The following is a 20792-nucleotide window of genomic DNA, read 5'->3' as shown; positions in this document are numbered from 1 at the left end:
CTATGCTTAAGTGATCATGTTATCCTCTTTTTTAAAGAAACAGTGTAAATATAGATCATGGATAGCAGCAGATGGGGAGAAAAACACCCTTCTCACAGCCTGTATTTAGAGAACAAATATGCTAGAGGTTAATGAACTTGGAAAAAAGTTTCGAGTTAGTTGTTAAGACAGCAAAAGTTTGAATTTTGCAGTACTTCTTTTATAATGATTTGTTGTGATAGTTAACCAAATGTTTTATCAATTGCCTTCCTAAGGCTAATCATACAAGTTATAAAACTGTGTGGTGTCTTGGAGAAGATCCAAACTGTAGAGAGATTTTATGAAAAACTTCCACACTCTTGTTAAGGTATACTAAGAGATTAATTAAGCTGAGAATCCAAATGATATGTGATTCCAATTTGCCAAAATTAATAGGTAGACACCACTTCAAGTGTTGCATAAGCATATTTTTTTCATTGTATAGAATTGTGTTTTGTATGTTTTATTGCAGAAGACAAAGTAGGTTCAGCAGTGATTTTTTTTCTTTCCTAATGGTATAATCATCTTAATTGTCCTGTACCTTTTCATTGTTATAATGCCTACATTTCTAGCTGATTTTTTAAAAACATAAAGTGTGGATATTTTCTCAGTTTTGTCCTATTGCTCTAACAACTAGATTTGTTGATTTGTCCTGATAAAGATCATTTAGCATCTTCACTTCCCTCCTTTGCGCTTGCTCTTATTATGTACTTCTACCCTCCCTGCCTCTCCTTAATACTTCAATACCACTGATCCCTCATTTTAGTTAAGTACCCTTTTGTTTCTTCCTCTTTGCTATGCTGTATAAAAAGTGACTGATGAACTATGACCTATTTGTGATTACTTGAACTTCTATAGTTTGCTTGCAGTTTCTTAATAGTATTGTAGTTTCTTTATATCATAGCATTTAGGTTCTCTCTTAAGCATAATTCATGACAAATATTTTAACTATTCTAGTATTTTATCATTTTGTTAATAAAAGTAGTGTTCTTAATTAGTTCTGCTATGGTTAAGAAACATAGTTTAGAGTTAGAATTTTAAAATGTGACTTTGTCCTGCTTAAATAATATAAAATACTCATATTTATATTCTGTGAAGAATTTCATTTCCCATACTTACAGAAAGCTCAGCTTTCGTATATAGTTTGCAATTTTAGATAAAATGTCCAGGTTTGACCCTTCTAGCAGAGATTAAATTTTGCAAAACTTGAACCCATCTTGAAGATAATGTTACTGCCACTCCAGGTAGAAAATTCAGTTCTTGATTTACAAAAGGCAAAGGAAGGTAATATCCTAGTATCCTCATGTTTGTTCTTTTCATGTTGCATCTGGCTGCAGATAACTTAATTATTGCAGCTAGTAGATTATTAACATGCATTGTTTATATCTAGACCAAACATACTCTTCTTGCCTGTTTTTATTTCTATGGTATATTCTTTTTTCAGAAATTGAACATTCTCAGTGAAGAAGTGAAACAGGAGCATATGTGGCATCTGAAATCAATTGTAGAATAAGGACATGAAAATCCACATATCCTATCTTTGTTGTCCATCTGCCACTATAATTTTATTGTTTTTTTAAAAAATGCACCTCCTTAAAAATAAATAAAACTGGACATCTTAGCATTCTGAAACAGCTCTGTTTCACATAAGAAGTTTAGATTCAGTGTTATTGTTATCATGATTCATCCACTTTTGCAGATAACAAGTAGGATATAAATATTAACTGCTGTTGCTAGTGCAAATGAGTATTGCTGTTTCCTGTTCTTTGCAATTTTGAAAACTATACAATATTTTCTTAGTAATTTGCATTAATACTATAAGGATGCAATCCAATGCATGCTTATGTCTGACAAGATTTGTAGGATTTCACTCTAAACCTAAAATACAGAGAGCCAAGACTTAACTCTTGGTTCTGCCCCATTCTTGCACTCAGTTGCAAGAATATATTCATGGGGTGACTTATGCTGCTGTTTCAGAAGCAGGGAATAGGGTTTATAATTTTCTTAGAGTTCTGAGATTCTTGTTAAGGTTTTATTTGTAATCAAATTGTATTTCATTCTTCTATGGATTTTATTTGTTGAATTCCAAAGACCTAGTGGATTTCTACTGTTATATGCATATGAATAAAAGTAACAATTATTTCAGTTTTGTTCACTGCACCATCTTTTTGCCCATTTGATAATATATATCGGACTGCTTTACATGTAATTGAAAGAACCACCCATTTTCACCATATGCTGGTCTTACCTCTTCTACAATACTATATAATTTCTGCAGCAATTGGAGGGCATTGTATTTTCAGAATCATACAATAAAATGTGTGTGGAGTGCAATGTTTGTCATCTGGTGGTATGTTTAGTACTGTATTCATACATGAGAATCTCAGTCATGCTGTTTCTAAATCACAGAGTGAAGAGGACAAGGGTGCTTCTAGACGGCATGTTTTTCTGAGGACTCAGAAAGACCCATCACTTAAGTGTGTGGGAGATCTAGATGATAACCTTTCATTGGTAGCACTCTGTATCTTTCTCTTTGTTTTTTAGGAAGCTGTCTTGCTATGATTCAAATCATTGGGCCATCTATCCTGGTGTTCTCAGTTCTGGCTGTCAACAGCTTTTAAGGTTTCAAGGAGAGCTTCATAGTCCTGCCTGGAGATTTCTGGTTTTCTTTGGTAGCCTCCCATCTGAGTATTACAAGGTTCAAGCCTGCTCTGCTTCTGTAATCAGAGAAGAGTTATGTGTTTCAGTTGGTATTGTAGTCCAGAAAGTTCTCTTTTTTTCTTACTAGAGGAAAAAATCCGTTAAGAAACACAAACTGCACAGTGCCTTTGAATTGCAAAATGTTGGAAGCTTCAATTAAACAGCACCCTAAATTAATTTCTGGTAGAAACAAGATTGCCCTTGATATGAAAAGTGGCTCAAGTCTCTGTAGGAAGGATTTAGATAGATTATCAAACACGGCTACTTCTTTACTTCTCTCTGAAAAGGAAGAATGTTGCAAAACATTGTAAAATGTAACAATAAAAAGGTTTTAGGACAACTTAAAGACTAGGAGGCTTACTTTAAGTCTGTTAATTTTAAAGGTGCAGTAAGATTCTTTCAGGTTATTTAGAATCAGACTAACATGGCAATGTCTTCGGAAATTGCTTATAGTTAGATAGAGGGGCAATGCTGATGCATCATGTTTGACAGATCAAGCAGTTTAGGACTTTATGTACTTTGCTAGTACAACAAATTGTTTGATCTATTGGAGGCTTCACTTAGGAGAATGAGAAGCCAGATAATTGTTAGCAATTCTCACTCTTCCCATTTAAAGCATTCAGTCATTCTAATGCACTTGGAAAGGAAGATTGGCCAGGACCTTGTTATATAGGCCTACCAGTGTAATTCCAGTGGTATAAATTTCAGTGGCAATTTGCTGCCAGTTAAGAAATTGGTGCTTGTTTTTCTTGTCACATACCAGTCATGTGAGTTCATACATGAAATGAAAACAAGCTCTAACAATTTGACATTGAAGTCAATGATGTTGGAGTTAAGATACGATAATTGATGTCAGTTAAAACAACAATTTGTTAAATATTTGTTTTTATTAAATTACAGATCCAGTAGAATCAATATTTTTAGTAAGTACTTGAGCAGACACTCCAGACAGCTTTTTTCAAGTAAAATGGAGCTTAAGCAAATGGTTAACATGTGAGGGTACAGGAATAACATAAAACAATCTTGTTTAACTGCTCTGCGCACAATTCAACTTCCTGACTAGATTTGCTCAGAAAGCAAGGAAACAATAGCTTTGCCTGCTAAGCTACAGTGTTAACAGTTGACAGAGAAGGATTCAACTCATATTTTGCATCAGGATTCCCCAACAAACAATTCACCTAAAACAAGTATAAGAAATTATATGAGAAAGACCTTGCAGCTCAGGGTAGGCAAGAAGAATACTGCAGAATGCAGAAATACTTTGAATGTGTTCAGGCCGAAGGGCCTCAAGAACTATGTTCCAGATATAATTCTGAAAGAGTTTGTGAATGTTATTTCAAAGCTTCTGGTCTAAAGCCAATTTAAGCTACAACTAGAGTAGACCAATAAAGTCAGTGGAACCTGTATGAGTATCAGCTAACTAGCAGTCATTCCATCATGTCTGATCAGCAAAACTAAAATTATGTTTAGTCTAGGGTCTATAATTGTTTAAAAATTGTGGAGAACAGGTGAGGCTCTGAAAAACTGCAGGTGTTCAAATTGTTAGCATGCTGTCAACAGCAAGAAGAATTCTAGAACATATTATTGAATGTTTGGTTGGAGAGCATCTGGAAGATATTACTGTTTGCCAGTGTGCCTTTGTTAGGAATAGATCAGACCGAATGTATCTCTCTTATTATGAAAACTGATTTTGCTTCAGTAAAGCATTTGACAAGGTTTTCTATGACATTTGTACTTGACAGATCCTAAAGATTGGTGCTACTACTGTTAGGTAGATCGGTAGGTGATTAGCTGTACTCAATGATTGGTCATCAGTGGCTTTTTATCAGTCTGCAGGAAGGGCACACTGTCCAAATTGTGTCAGGGCAGAGATAACAATTTAAGTATACCGGATACCTTGCAATTGTGGCCAGGTATATATTGGAACCACAAAACGAAGCATCCACACCAGAATCAAAGAACATGAGAGACACTGCAGACTAAAACAACCAGAAAAATCTGCAGTAGCTGAACATGCCCTAAAACAAGCTGGACATTAATTCTATTTCAAAATACTGAAATACTGGACAACACCAGCAATCATTACGTCAGACTGCACAGGGAAGCCATTGAAATCCACAAGCACCAGCAGAACTTCAACAAAAAAGAGGAAAGTTTGAAACTCAACAAAATTTGGCTCCCAGCTCTGAAAAATACAATGTGCAAAAGGTCAACGACATCTACTCAGCCACAAGGACTGGGGATCACTACACACAAAAGACCAACTAACGACACCCATCAATCACAGTGACAGATAATCTCTCCTCCTTATCACAACAATACACCCACAACAAGACACACTAATCACCAATCTCCTGAAAAGAACAAAAGCCTATCTCACAGCCATAAATACTCCACTCCCAAGCAAACTACACCAGAGTGCTGTCCCCTGAAGATGCCGGCCACAGAGACTGGCAAAACGTTAGGAAGAACAACCTTCAGAACATGGTCAAAGAGCCCAAAAAACCAACAACAACCATTAGATCCTGACCGTGAAAGCCTTCGTGAATACATAATTTAACTCTATTCTCTATAAGTTCAAATTCTATTCCTTATAAGTTCACATTTGGAATACAGTTGTGGTGCCATTTGCATCAACAAGACAAAGTGAAATGGCCATTTCAGTGCCAGAGCACTAGGAGTGGTGAATCCAATGCTTTCCTTGCCCCCTCCCTTCCCTGTTGCCATTGTGTTCCATCACTTGTCCTCATCAGTATGCCTTGCCTCCTGAAAACATCACCATTTGCCTCACTTGTTGTAAAGTTGCACGTGTTACAGAAAGCAGTTGGTACTACTTTATACACAGTTACTTAGAGCCCAAATATAGGCAGATGACAGTGGTGCTGCTGTTGCAAGGTGAGGCTTAATCCAGAAAATGAAAGTGACGAGGTACTGGTAGCGACTGGGGCAGCGGAACTTCTCTTCCCACCTTAGATGGTAAAAGAACTAATGTTGCTGATGTCATATTTTAACACTGTCATTTGCAAACTAGAATGTATTCAGTGAAGTCACCAGGGTAGGACTAGAACCAGTGGATGTAAATTACAGGGAAGCAGATTTTGACTAGACGTTAGGAGAAAGTTACTAATGGTGCAATTTGTTCAGCAGTGGAATAGATGCTTCAAGCAGAAGAGATTGAAGCAGAAGCAGGGCTGCAATATCTCAGGGATACTGTGCCTGCATCCTACATTGAATGCCACTTTGGATGCTGTGATCCCTACAGCTCGCGCTATCGATCGATCGGTTGGTCGGTCTGTTGGTCTGCTGTACTCATATACCACCCCTTTAGTGCACAGCATTATCCTATGAGTCTGACACATATCTGGGTATATTTCATTTGAGGTGTTTGGGCTTTTTAAAAGCAAAATTGTAAAATGTCTGAGGGAGAGTCTGCACGAATAGCTGTACGAGTAATAGAATAGCTTCACTAGGAATGACTGTAAAAATGCAGTTTGTTTTCAATAATGGCCAGATTCCAATTGAAATATTTCACTGGTGTAACTCTGTCAATGTAGATTCTAGTTACAAATTGCCATGTCAGTTTTTGCTGTTATTCTGAGTAATGTTGTTCATGTGTTATAGGCAAATCCTGTGCTGATTTTTTAATAATAATCACAATGCTATCAAGGAGATTTTGACTTTTCAAAGTTTTTAAAGATATTCTGAAGTGGTTTACCATTTCCTTTTTCTGGGATCACCCTGGGACTGTGCAGCTTGTCCAGCATTACACAAGTTGGCTCTTCTCCACCAGCTATGCTGACTTCCTAATTGTCACCAATTCATAGCTGAGATTTCCTCTGATGGAGTCCCATCAACAGGTGTTAAATAATAGGATTCTGGTTAATATTTTTATGCTAGCAAGAAGAATGTTTTTCAGTGTATCATACATGTGCTTAGTTGAAATAACATTTTAAAAGAGATATTTTAACCTTTTTTATTGACAGTGGAACTGATTTATGATTTATGACAATTACTGAAATAGTGGGTACAGTTCCTTGCGAACATCTTTGTTATTTCTAATCTGAGGTTCATGGGTTTGTACAAGTTTTTGCAGAGCTTTCAGAGAAGAAACTAGAAGTGGATTGTGTCCAATTTGCTCAGTTTGAGTGGAATCTGTGCTGCAATGCAACTACTTATATTTGAGTGCCAGAGCAGACATTGCACTTATGTCAGATTACTGCATGATATTTAGGTAAAGGTAAAGGTTCCCCTTGACGCTTTAGTCAGTCGTGTTCGACTCTAGGGAGCGGTGCTCATCCCCATTTCCAAGCCGTAGAGCCAGCCTTTGTCCGAAGACAGTTTCCGTTGTCACGTGGCCAGCGTGACTTAGATTCGGAACGCTGTTTACCTTCCCACCGAGATGGTACCTATTTATCTACTCGCATTTACATGCTTTCGAACTGCTAGGTTGGTGAGGAGCTGGGACACAGGGACGGGAGCTCTCTCTGTCGCATGGATTTGATCTTACAACTGCTGGTCTTCTGACCCTGCAGCAGATTTTGGGAGATACACTTCATCAGAGAGCATAGTAGTATTTATTGATTGATGTGCAGGAAAAACCTTTTTAAAATCATATATTTTGAAGGCACTGGTTTTGAAGGACATCCCAGGGTCATAAGGGGCACTGCTTTCTTTTTAGTTTCAAATGCCTACTGTTTATCAGTGCTTTTAGTAGCCTGTAGCACATTTTCAGTAGCTTCATTGAAATCCATGTATAATAAGTGGTACACATAACTTAAATCATTTTGCTGCTTAGATTCTTGCAACATAACCAAATTGCATAAGATGTTGATGTTTTGGTTATGATGTTGCTTTAGCAGAGGATTAAATGTGTGTGTGTGTGTGTGTGTTTATTATATATACACAGACATACAGAGTTGTTACAAGTACACTGTAGATTTGTGAAATACATTTCTCCTCTGGTATTAAAAATGCACTATCGCACAGCTATTACAGATACATAATAGCAAAATTAGCTGTGTTCTTTCCTAAGTAATATATGTTAAAAGGATACTGAGATTCTTTTTAAAAAATCAGAAGTTCATACATTTATATAAGTGATGTACAGAATTCCAGCAATCTAGAGTGTATTATTGATAAAATATGAAGGAAACAGTCAACATTAGGGTTATACTCAGTAATAATGTATATCAGTATGAAATATATTTTAGAATGCATTTTAATAACTAATCTCAAAAATATTACCTGGACACTTATAATGAAACAGAAAAATAAAAATCTGAAATAAGTTAGCATGCATAATAAGCTCCTTAGCTTCTGTTTTATCTGTTTATTTTTCATTAAATTTAGGATTGCTTGTGATTTAGTCAACATTTATTTCTATCTGTTTTTCATATACAAAGGCATTGGGATGCCAGAAAATAAACTGTTAACGGAGAATTAACTTCTTTGGCATGCTTTCATACTTATCTTCCAAATTAAAGAAAATGAAATGGGCAGAAGCAGAGTGTAGATTACCTCCTTTTTGTCAAAAATGGTGGGAATTTGAAAATTAATAATAAAAAAGGGAACAGATGCAATAACATGCCAGAGGGAGATTAATGTGGAGAGTAAAATCTGTGAGCAACAAAACTGAAGCAAACTGAATCAGTGGGAGGTGGTTGTACAATCAAAATCAGGATAAAAGAGAAATTACAAACAACCCTGCACTTGTCAAAGTAGTAGTAATGAAATCCTGACTCTGCCAGCAGTGAGAACCTGTGTTAGCACTTTGGGGTAAGGATGGTAGCCGGGTGCCAGGTAGGAGGGCAGTGTTAGGTTGCTGGGCAGCAGCCATCTTGTGTAGAACAGATGGCATTGAAAGCTGGCAGGGGAGGGGCTCCTTAGCAGAACTAATCAGACAGTAACAGATAGGGCAGCTGGGAAGACTGACCACAGAGAGGGAAACTGCAGGATAGCTGCAGAGTTCCATGATGTTTACAGTGGTGTGCCCACTGGTCTGATAGAAGACCTTGCAATGCCTTTTTCCTGCAAAAAGTATATTTAAACTTTTGTTAACTGAGCAGTTTCTCTTGAAGAATTTGCAGAAAAAGGAATGTATTAGTTTGCTGATGAATTGATTATGATTTCTTGAGAATCTGATTTGAAGGAAAAGCATACTTCATTACATACCACAGGGCCTATCATCCATTCTCAGTATTTTACTAATTTTAATGAAACATGTTCATATTAAACAAAAGAACTGTGTTCATTTAAATTGTATTCAACATGTATTATGACTGTGATCTATATGAGAGTAAATGCAGTGTGTATTATTTTCCTCTGTTTTCTTCAAAAAGAGACCAACACTCTCTTCCTTCTTCACATTTTTATCTTTGTGTACCAATTTGATAATTTTGAACATGACCTGACCTTCATGTTGTCAAAATACTAGTAATAAGAACGCAGATTTACAATGCAATCCTATATGTGTTTACTCACAAATTCTTCTCAGGTATTTCAGAAAGATCTGTCCAGGGTACAGGACTATAGCCTTATTGATACGAGGGTAAAAATGGACTATGAGAGCTGAAATACTAAAATAGAAACAAAATTAGTCTAGACAGTGCTGAAATAATTATCCTATCACATCAACTGATTACCATTGCTAGATGCCCAGGATGAATGATAAAATGCTTTGAGAAGAAACAAGTTGATGTGGATGATGTGTCTCTTTGTTTAACAAAGAAGACTGCAGTTCCTGTTTCTGTTTTTCGACTTGTATATTTTTCTCGATGCAGAAGGTTTATGGCTTGGCTCAGTTATTCAGTTTGAGTGGGGAGGGGAAGAAACATTACGGGGATTTGAAATAGGTGGTATAACAGAACCATATGCTATTTATGCATCAGTTTCTCTGATATATCTAATTTAGGACTGTTGAAAAAAATAGACTTATTTGATATAGCAGCATACTAGTAAATGACTGCAATCGATTTGAAAGTTGCCATTTGCTTTCCTTATTTGTAACTGAATCTTGTATGTTCCCTCTCTGTGAGCTATTCTGTGAAAATATATTGATTCTTTATCCTGCATCTGTGTAAACCACAAATATTTCCACAAATCAAACGAAGGTCTTGTGTAAGGTAATTTTGTAGTGTGTGTGTGTGTGTGTGTGTGTGTGTGTGTGTGTGTGTGTGTGTGTGTGTGTGTGTGTGTGTGTGTGTGTGTGTGTGTGTGTGAGAGAGAGAGAGAGAGAGAGAGAGAGTTAATAATCCTCTGTCATTGTCAAAGTATGCAAATTTAATTGGAGAAACTGACCTACATTTCTTTGTAAGATAGTTATAGGTGTTTGTTTAACTATACATATATAAATAAATTAACTATTCTGTATTATTAAGGAAGAAGAAATTTTAACCTTACATCATTTTAGCTCATTTGCTGCTTTATTATGACTGATATGGGATGATCTGGAGTAAGTCGGCTTTCTTGTTCTCTGGCATTGCTTGTAGAAATTACTACAGCGGGCTTTACAAACTCTCATGCTGCTAATACCTTGTTTGTCCTATGTTTTAGATACTTTTTTTAAACAAATATTTGAGATCATAGTAATATCAAAGCAGTTAATGAAGTACTAATAGAAAATAAATATTATCTGGAATTTAACAGCTAAGGAAATTGTACACATGTTGCAGTATCTTAATTCTTTATTTCTTGAAGATTTTATAGATTAATCTTTTGTTCATGATACTCTGCCCCCCCCTTGAAACAAGGATTTGTAAATACCTTTGACGATATCTAGAATATTTCATGTGTAATATTTATTGAGACACAAGTCCAATAATGGAAGATTAACACTTATATGTATACATCAGAGGGTGAAAGATGCCCATAACTTTTGCACCAATTGTAATAATTATTTGAATTACTTTTTCTTAGGTTTCTAATCTGTTGAAACAGGACAAAATTATTTATTCTTTTTAATTATAAAATATTTTAGTGGCATGATCGGTAGATTTTGAGGTTTGGACATTTAAAAATACCTGCTTAGAGTTTTTCGGCTTCTACTACCTCTTTTCTGTGTCAAATAGCTTTATGTTTGTAAAGTAAGGTAAAAAAGTAAACAGTGGCTTGTAATGCAAATTTAAAATAATAAGGATTTGTCTACATAAATAAAACCAATGTGACTGCATAACTTGTTTTTATCTGTCTATCTTGAGATACAACTTTCTTTGTTTCCTAAATGAGGCTGTTATTTAAAAAGCAACCAACTCTGTAGGTATATTCCATATATTTGAAGGCCAAAGCTTTGGCATTATGATAATCACATTTATCAACTTTTTATACTTTTAGTTAATAAAATCCCAAGGGATTATTATATAGATAAAATGCTTTTTGTTATAATATGGATCTATTTCTACCATGGCATAGAAATAAGGATGATGAAATAAAAATACCTGAATGGTCATTTACTTATTTCTTTCCCATCTGCTAGCTCTATTCTATCTCAGATCTGTTCAGTTATGACAGCAATCAGACTTCTTCCCAGCTCAACTGATGCATTTTTCCATGGCAGCATGATTGCCACATCAACTGTCCCATTGCTGCTTGTCCTGCTCCTCCAGTCTATGCGTCTATTTTGCAGAAGTTTACAGCTGGTGTGTGACTTCTTGCCCTGACTATGGCTATTCCATGTTGCCAAGAGAACATAACATGCAGAAAGAAGTAAAATCAATTAAGATTATAGGTCATTATATCGTCTACCCTCTAGAAGACCTTAAGCATCTTATTTCTTAAGATTATAGATTGTTAAAGTTCTAGAGATATGACCTGTTTTCTTATACTTAGTACATTAAAACTTAAACTCTGAATTGTGTACGCCTTTCTTATTTGTCTGAGTAATATATAAAGCTTGGTTTTTTCCCTTACTTTGAGGACCTAATTTAAACCTAAGAGAATCTAGGTTGTTATTTATAGACATCGATGATTGTGCTGTACTATGTTAGATTATAATTTTAAATGAATTACAAAGTCAATGAATACATTTACACCTTCTGAAGAAGGAAAGGTATTTTGTAATTTGGCTATCCCTTGAGAAATATTTTATGATTCTTATTCTGGATAAGTTAAGCTGTTTTGGAGGTTAGTTAATAATTCAATAGTACATGGCTATTGGAACCAATTTTTGAAAAGGAAGTGCATGGCTGAATAGTTCTGCATAATAGAGCCTGTCGACAATCTGCAATGTCTCAAAGTAGCTGCACGGCTCTTTCTGTTATCTTGCAGAAAGCACTTGAATACCAATATGGATAATCACACTGGCGAAGTGAGTGACATTTTTGAAAAGAAAACCTCAATGGCACTTCTTTATTTTTATTTTTAAAATGTGATAGATTTGCCATGGATTCATTGTGGCTTAGATATTAATATAATGTGGTGCAGTGGTAATATCGGGGCAGGAAATATTCTTAAATCAGAATTTCATTGTGAAGTAATTCATTGCTCTGGTATTCTTTTTTTCCCCAGCCTATATAGTTTAGTCTTAATTATCTCATTTTCCCTTAACTCAAAAAAGATACATTGTATTTTACCCTTCCCACATCGTTCAGTCACTGTTTCCCCCTTTGTCTGTTGCTTACTTTCCAAGTGAGTAAATTGTACTGTACAAGGTTTTATAAAGTACTGTAATCATAAACGAAAAATTCACAGGATTTTAGTATGATCATTAAATGTACTGTTTTACTACTTTCCTATTGTCTTGAAACTGAAAAAGTAATTTTTACAAATGGATAGCCATCCAGCTTTGTCTTTTGCTAGGGATTAAATCTATGCCGACAGTTCTTTTGACAATGACCTTGAGGGGCTTTGCATCTTGAAGAAGAAAGCAGAAGCTTGCGGTAAACAAAGTTCACTTCTGACAGATGGATTGAATGACAGAAAGGTTGTGAGTGCCAGAATAGCCCTGGCAGAGGAGGAAATGTTCAGTGGAATCCAACAGGAGAGGAGGTGTGAACAGGTGCAGGGTTGCTGACGGAAGGGGAACCAGATGGAAGGAGCCAGAGCCAGTTTATTTAAAGGAAAAGGCAGAAAACACTGAAAGGCTGTACAATCAGTGGCTAAAAGTGTGCATGGAAGAAGGTAAAAAACCAGAAAGCAAAACTGCACAGTGGGATATCAAGCACTTAGCGTAATGACAGTAATTGTGAGTTTGGTTGGAAAGTTGCTATTAAAATCCATTCATCCATTGCTCTAAATAACATAAAGTGTTTTAAACACTTTTTAAATTGACAAGAATATTGCTTTGTCTGTCAATTTTTTGTAATGTTAACACACAAAAGTTATGATTAGGAAAATGTTGTAGTTCAGGCAAGCCAAATCAAGATGATAGCAAGATAAGATTTCATTATTAGCTACAGAGTAATCGCTACTTTTTTGAAAAAGTGTCACATTATGACAAAATCTGAGAGAAGTGAATTCCCTGCAATCTTTTGCTGGAAAAGAATAGTATCATTTTGTGCATTTTTACAGCATTTATTTGCATGGCAAATAATATGATAAAAGTTCTGCAGGCTTCAAAACCAGGTTGTTTCGAAACTGCTAAAACTTAAGCCTGTCATATGCCTTGGTCTTGTTATAAGTTATCATTATACACTGAAACTTGAATCTCAGATATTTATGAATTCATTTTTAAAGATCAGCATCAAGAAACATATGATGTGCAGAGCATTCCTGTGATATTTACACAGAAGCAAATCCCAATGTATTCAGTGCTCTTCCAAAATGCTATATTTTGAATTGATATTTTTACTACAATAAGAGCTCAGTTGAAGTCAGTAGGCCTTTCATTGTACTTAATTATATCCTTTTGATTATGATTTTAGCATTTTTCTGTTGGTAAATTGGCACCCACTATTGAAGTTCAGATATAAATCACCAAAACTTCAGTAGCATTAAAAATAAAATAAAATAAAATAAAATAAAATAAAATAAAATAAATTCACAACTGATTTTCCTTATGGCAATGCATTACCTATTCGTGAATTTCTCTTCTATCTACAAAACGATATAATGAACACTGCCTTTCAAAAATAAGTATTCTTGATTTTTTGGCTTTCTGAAGTTCTTATACAGTATTTCTTTTTGAAGTGGTAGCCATAGTTGTCTATTCCAGCATGTACAACAAATATAATAATAGAAGCATTTCAGTACTTTAAAGACTAACAGATTTAGTTCAGTGTAAATTTTGGTGGATTACAATCCATTTCCTCAAGCATGTGGCACATCACATTCCTCAACAGAGAATCCTTAGCATTCCAATCTGAAGTTCTTGAATGGACATAATTGCACATGTGTATAGCTTGGTAACAAATTTTGCTGTATGATATACAAACAGCTAATAATGTTTTGGATTTGGACAGAACATTGCTAGCTATTAGATTTTATTAGCAAAGTGGAAACATGCTCCGTGCTTCTACATCCACTGCTGTGTGTGCTGGCAGGAGTTCCTCCTGAGACTTTTTCCTTTTCCTTCTCCTTTCTGTGAGAGGCGCACAAACTGAAGTGCTTACCCATGATGGTCTGTTCATGTTTCCAGGATCTATCTAGTAATTGCTTGTGCCTGGTCTTTTCTCACAGCTTTGGAGAGGAGTTGAACCAGTAGATATACATAGATAAACATCCCCAAAGACAAGACAATGCTGTGTGACTTGTACCAGAGCAAAGATTGCAAGGATTTTAAAATCATGTAATATGTATAGTTTAAGTTAAAGAAAAAAAGGCTTAGCTGATCTTGAATGCTTTAGTTACCTCATGCAAAAATTAACTCCTACACTAGTAAATTACTAAACAGTGGAATGATTTAAACGTTATTTCCTGTAATAGTAAAATGAGCAAAAATAGCTGAGAGCTCTAAATAGGATATTTGAGTACAGAGAATCATCAAAGGTTTTTATAAAGAAGAACATGATCCATGTGCATGTGAAAACATTTATGTATGGGGATAGCATGTTGGTAACCCAGTTACCACATTTTTCCATGTATAAGACTATACTTTTGTCTAAAATCTTTAGACTAAAAATTGAGGGTCATCTTATATATGGAAGTAAGCTGAGGAGAGAACAAAAACAAGTGGAGGGGAAAGCAGGGATCAAAGCTATTCTGCAACGCTTGTATCCTTTCCCCCCCCCCCCACACTTGCTAAGCCTCACTTAGATTTCTTAATTTTGGGTTAGAAAAGGAGGGTGTCTTATACATGGGGCATCTTATACATGGAAAAATGTGGTACTTTTTCTTTTACTTCAGCCAGTATTGCATTGCTTTTTTGTTAATTGTTTAGATTTAATTTTTAAAAATACTTAAGTACAAAAGTGATTCCTAATTTTCCCAGTGAATGCAGTTCTCCCTTTAGAAAAATACAGCTTTTACCACCTCATTTTACCAAACACTTTGGAAAAGACTTCATAAGCATCTTAAAAGGAATATGAATACTAATATATTTTATTCAAGCTCTGCTTGGGAAAGAGTTCTGACAATCCACTACCAACCACATACTCCAGAATCATACTATGGATGCCATATGAAAGCTGTTGGGAAGTTCAGCAAGACTGGCAGAGACAGATTCACTCTTCTTGTCATGTGTCATCCACTGAGGCCCTTCTCAGTCCTAGACCAGGATTGATCCTGGATTAGAAAAAATTAAAATAATAGACCACTCTCATATAACAAGGAATCTTTTAGGGCCTTAAAGGTGTATGTTTTCATGGTTACAACCCACATCAGCAGATGCATCTGATTATTTTGTTCAAGCTGGTCCAGGGTTGCAGCAATGGAGCCAGAAAGTGCAGCACCAAGAGTAACTCCCACTGAGTATCCTGCTGTAGCAATAGCTGTACATGTACTAAGACCTCTTATACTGCTGGCTCCAGTCTATGCCTTCTGGGCTCTATCCCTTTCTCCCCAAATTAGAAAGTCTTAAACAATTTCCAGGCTTTCAGTGTGGTACTTTATTTCCTCTCCAGGAGCTCCTGCTAGGAATAGTATTGGTCATGGCTTACCGGCACCTGGAGTTGTTGAGCTCCTGGAGAAAAATGGCCTGTCTCAGTGATGCCCAAGTGCCAAAGTTGTTGGTGTTGTTTCAACTTATATACCACCACATAGTCCTTAAGTACTTTCTGGGTGTTTCACAACATAATTATGCAAACAACACTCCCTTTCAGCCTATGAGCTGGGTACTCATTTTACCAACCTCAGAAGGATGGAAGGCCAAGTCAGCCTTGATCCAGCTACCTGATCCATCAAGATCTAATTTAGGTCATGAGCAGAGTCTTGACTGCCATACAACAGTTTAACCACTGTTCCATGGGGCCCAAGCTGCACCAGTTGAAATCTATCAAATTTAAGCAGACAAGCTAATGTCAGATGTTCAGCAAAGTATTGCTTTAACTGCAATACCTACATCGACATTAATAAGGGCAACTTTATGTATCCCCCAAGTGACTCACAAAGCAGGTAGCTCCTACTCTGACTTATTGATCACAATAAGCTACCAAGCACTGTCCACCTTATGAACTAAGAGTTCTTCGTGGCCTCTGTGAATGCACACATATGGGTTTAGTCTGTGCCTGCGCTGACATTCTCGGAATATTCTAGAGCTTAAAGTAACAATTTTATGGGATGATTCCCCCATGAGGCACAGGTTCCTCCCACCCAAGATTCCCCTCAGTTCCTTTTTTTCCGCCATGCTGTAAAGTTCTATGGAGAAATAGAGCTATTTCCACAGGGTTTTTCCCTTAGTTCATTGATCACTTTCCCTCTAAATTGGTTATCTTCCCTTCTCTATTAACTAATCAACGACCCCCGTGAGTTGTTTTTGTTTTCACTTTCCAGCCTTTTGACTTACCCCCCACACACACACACACACTTCAACCGTTTACTTCTTTCAGCTTTCCCTCCTTTTATGACCTCCTCAGCTCATTGATTCTCGGGAAATTTAATGCTTTCTGCCTGGGTAAGTAACATATTACCCAGATACAGTAGCTGCAGCCTGCAGGAAAGTTTAGAAACCACGCTTTAGCAGTGGCACTTGCTCTAGTTTGCTTTTTACCCCGCAATTTCGGCTACTTCAGCTGTCCGGCCACTGGAAAATTAGATCGAGTGACAGTCCCGGTTCCCTCTTACATACCTATTCTCTCGATCCAGAAGGGGGCCCGACAATGCCACGGAGTCTTTAAAATCTACGTCTTACGTGAATTTGCCTTTGAAGAGAGGATATGTCTACCTGCACAAGCTCCGGGATCATCCGATAGCCTCTCTCCTCCAACTGGCCATCAGTGCTGCACTACCATCCCATCTGGCCATGGTCCATTATAGCCCTAAATGATGGTGGGCATTTGACATTCCAGAGTTGGAGCTCGAGGCTCTTCCTCTACCCGGCGAGAAGAGGAAAGAGAAATGGAGGCACGTCTCACTACCTCGATTTCAGCCTTTATATGGACAGTCTTCCGTCTTCATCATTCCTAATCAAACACAGTCCTAATACCTCCATGGTGACCAAGGCAGTCCTGGTTCACCTTTCTCAGATTGATGTTGGCAGTCACGTTTCAGTTCCCTCTGGTTCCTGACCTCCTGACTTTGGAAGGAGGGATGGTCTACCATCCGGATCTATTGTCCGTGCACTTGGCAGACAGGAGAATACTCCCACTTTTACATTCGTGTTCGATCGAGCTCGAAAACCATCAACTCAATGTTGATATGTAAATGAATGAAATCTTTATTAAATATACAGAGACAAATAACTACCTTACCAACTTCCCTTGAAAGTGTTACCTACTTAGCATATCTCCTTATACAGTACTTTAAAACATGTATCTGCTATTGTTGCCCATTTATATTCAATCCAAAATTACTCACTTTCAAATAGCTTTCCTGGTGGCTGTCACATCTGCCAAGGGTGCCAGCAAAACAGCCGGACTGTGATCCGACCCACCAGTTATTCACTTTCTCTCTGATAAGTGACTTCCTACCTTAATGTCTCACCTTTACCCTAATTTGACTAAGTCTTCATAGTTATCTATGCTTTGTATTACCATCATTCTTCAGATCACCATCATCTCTTCTAGAACATATGCTCCACATTATCGATGTAGATGCTCACTGGCATTTTGTCTGGACACTACCAGTACTTCTGAACAAATGACAGGCTCCTTTTATGTTTTCATACTCCTCATTTCAAAGGTCCAGCTTCGTCCTATCCATCTCTAGATCGAGGGTCCAGAATGTATCTATGGCTTATCGGCAGTCAGACAAGTCACTGTCTAATCAGCTTAAGGATCGTTCCACAGAGCGCCATCTACCTTGACTGCTTCCAGGGTAGAATCGAGACTCTCGACATCTACCGTGCAGCAATATGATCCATGCTATCCACCTTCGTGAGACACTGCTGGCTAGACGTAGGAACTCGTGATATCACTGGATTTGGCAGAACTGTGTTGGCATCCTTCCTACCGTGACGACCCACCGGCCAATAAGTGAAGCTTGCCAGTCACCCGTATGTGTGCATTCACAGAGGCCACGAAGAAAAAAGAGAGGTTACTTACCTGTAACCATGGTTCTTCGAGTGGATCTCTGTGAATTCACACAACCCAACCATCCTCCCCTCTGTCTGTCACAGGTATCTATTATTGTATGACTCTTGTGCCCAGCGGACAAATTGCAGGAACTGAGGGGAATCTTGGGTGGGAGGAGCCTGGTCCTCATGGGGAATCATCCCATAAAATTGTTACTTTACGCTCTAGAATACTCCAAGAATGTCAGCGCAGGCGCAGACTAAACCCATATGTGTGCATTCACAGAGATCCACACAAAGAACCATGGTTACAGGTAAGTAACCTCTCTGTTTAAAATCTTCTAGTTACATGGAGCACTATTGCTGGTTGGATCTGAGAAGATCTAGCTGTGACACAAAGGTAAGTTTTCCTTACTACTCTCCTAGCTGTAGAATAGACCTCTGACTATATGACTATTCTTGCCAGCTCTTTGATATCAAGTATAATATAGTCACTTTTCCTATTATTTCATTATAGTCATATTGTCATTATAGCCATCCCTGTGATTTCATTATTGTCAGGCTCTTAGACCATGGAAGAATGAACTTGCAACCAGGGAAAGGACACACTATGTAAAATTCATATTTTGTCAAATGGATTTTGACTTGCACAGAAGAAAAACTTACTTTGTTAATTATTTTAACAGTGTGTCTCAAAGTTGCTTAAATTTGTTTAAATCTATAGTAGTGATGTTTGCATTCAAACTTTTGGGATCACTTTCAGCTTAATATATCTTCTAAGGGACTGGTACATACCCTTATAGAACTGTGCACATTGCAAAAGATTCTGAGAATATTATAGGAATATTATACAGTGCTATGACCAGGCTAATGAGCTGCAACACTTTGTGTGAACTAAGAGTACTCTCAAAAAACACCCAGGACTGGTGTGGGATAGGAAAGATTCTCTCAGAAAATATGATCTGCCATTATTGTCCTTGTCACTGTGGAACTCATTAAATCCCAAGTGCCCATTTCAGTACTTGTCACACAAAGTAGTACTACACTGGTGTTTAAGTGTATAGGACTTTAAAAATGTGATAAAAATAACTATATTAAGGAAATCAAGGGGAAAATTGTGAGAATGGAATAGGGTGAGAGGAATGGTTCTGCATCAGGGGTGGGCAATTAATTTCTGTAGGGGGGCACATGAAAAATCTGAACTGTGTTCAGGGGCTGAACCAACTTTACTTTAAAATAAAATGAAACAGTGATGTTATTATTGTTTTTATTTTAAACTTGCTAATCTTCACAAATACTACAGAGGTTTTTTGCAGTATGTTAAAGATAAGCAACTGATCAACTTTAGACAAAAAGCTATAAATGGTTTTGATGTTCAAAACTGTCCGCGGGCCGGACAGGAGCAGCTCGCGGGTCATATGTGGCCCTCGGGCCAGACTTTGCCCAGGTCTGTTCTACATGGTCACTTCTAAACCAGAGATGTGCAACAATAAGATGTTTCTATGAATATGATACCTTATTTGAAAAAAAAAAAGGATAGGAACAATATTGTTGGATATTTTTTGTTCAGTATTCTGATTTGGACATGAATATTTACGTCTATTAAAACACTGGCAAATCTAATCTAATCTTCCTAGTCATTATTTGTGGAATAATATATTTGTGTAACAATATGTGCACTATATTTGGGAAACCTATTAAAGCTGCTGTAGTTAAACAGAACTCACTGGGAGCTGTTTCTTATCTGCATACAGAGGCAGATAAGAAACAGCTCACAAAGAGTCTCTTGCAGGCCAGTAATGTTATTGGTTTTATAGTGTCAGTAATGCATTTCTTGATTGTGTTTCATTCTGTATTGTTGATAATGATTATTTTGCATTTGGTAACCTTGTTATCCCGCAAATTTTTAGAAGAGCTTCAGTTAGCTTCAGGCAGGCAGCCTACTTAAGGAAGGTCAATCACATTGGTTATCACTATATACTTTCTTGGGAAAATGAACATGCACTTGGCTTACTGGTTTTCTTCTTTTGTGTTTCAAAAGAAGGAAGCAGACTTCCTTCCATTAAGTCACAATCAACAGAGATGGGACATTAGACAACTAGATCCAACTTACCACTTGACTTTCCTTGTCTTTACAGAGAAAGGGAGCTGCCTCAAATCTTTAGTAGCAGCACATAGTTGTTTCAGAGCAGCAGTACATATCTTTCTTAGTCGCGTGATTGTAGTAAAATTATTGTCAAAGTACGTAACATCAAGCTGTGATGGTAGCTTGGGGTATGGCTGTTGCTTTTTTCTGTTCTGAGAAAATTATGAGAAACAAGGTATAAGACTATAAGCTATTCAGAGGTCTTCCCATCTTCTCTTGGGATTCTAAAACAGGCAAAAGGCAAAATTGGGGCTCAGATAATAAGCTATTCTCTTAATGTAGGAATACATGGCGACTCTATACATGGAAATCACCAGATGGGCAATATCGAAATCAGATTGATTATATTCTCTGTAGCCAAAGATGGAGAAGCTCTATACAGTCAGCAAA

General features: G+C 37.0%; 1 protein-coding gene across 11 annotated transcripts in view; it reads left to right on the top strand.

Annotated features, from left to right (window-relative positions):
- Positions 1-20792, top strand: part of SDCCAG8 (SHH signaling and ciliogenesis regulator SDCCAG8) — a 173101-nt gene that overhangs the window by 56216 nt on the left and 96093 nt on the right. The window lies entirely within an intron of this gene.

Source organism: Pogona vitticeps, chromosome 1 (assembly GCF_051106095.1).
Source record: "Pogona vitticeps strain Pit_001003342236 chromosome 1, PviZW2.1, whole genome shotgun sequence".
Classification (NCBI taxonomy): domain Eukaryota; kingdom Metazoa; phylum Chordata; class Lepidosauria; order Squamata; family Agamidae; genus Pogona; species Pogona vitticeps.
The sequence above is the reverse complement of the archived record's forward strand: the minus strand, read 5'-3'. Positions and strand labels throughout refer to the sequence as shown.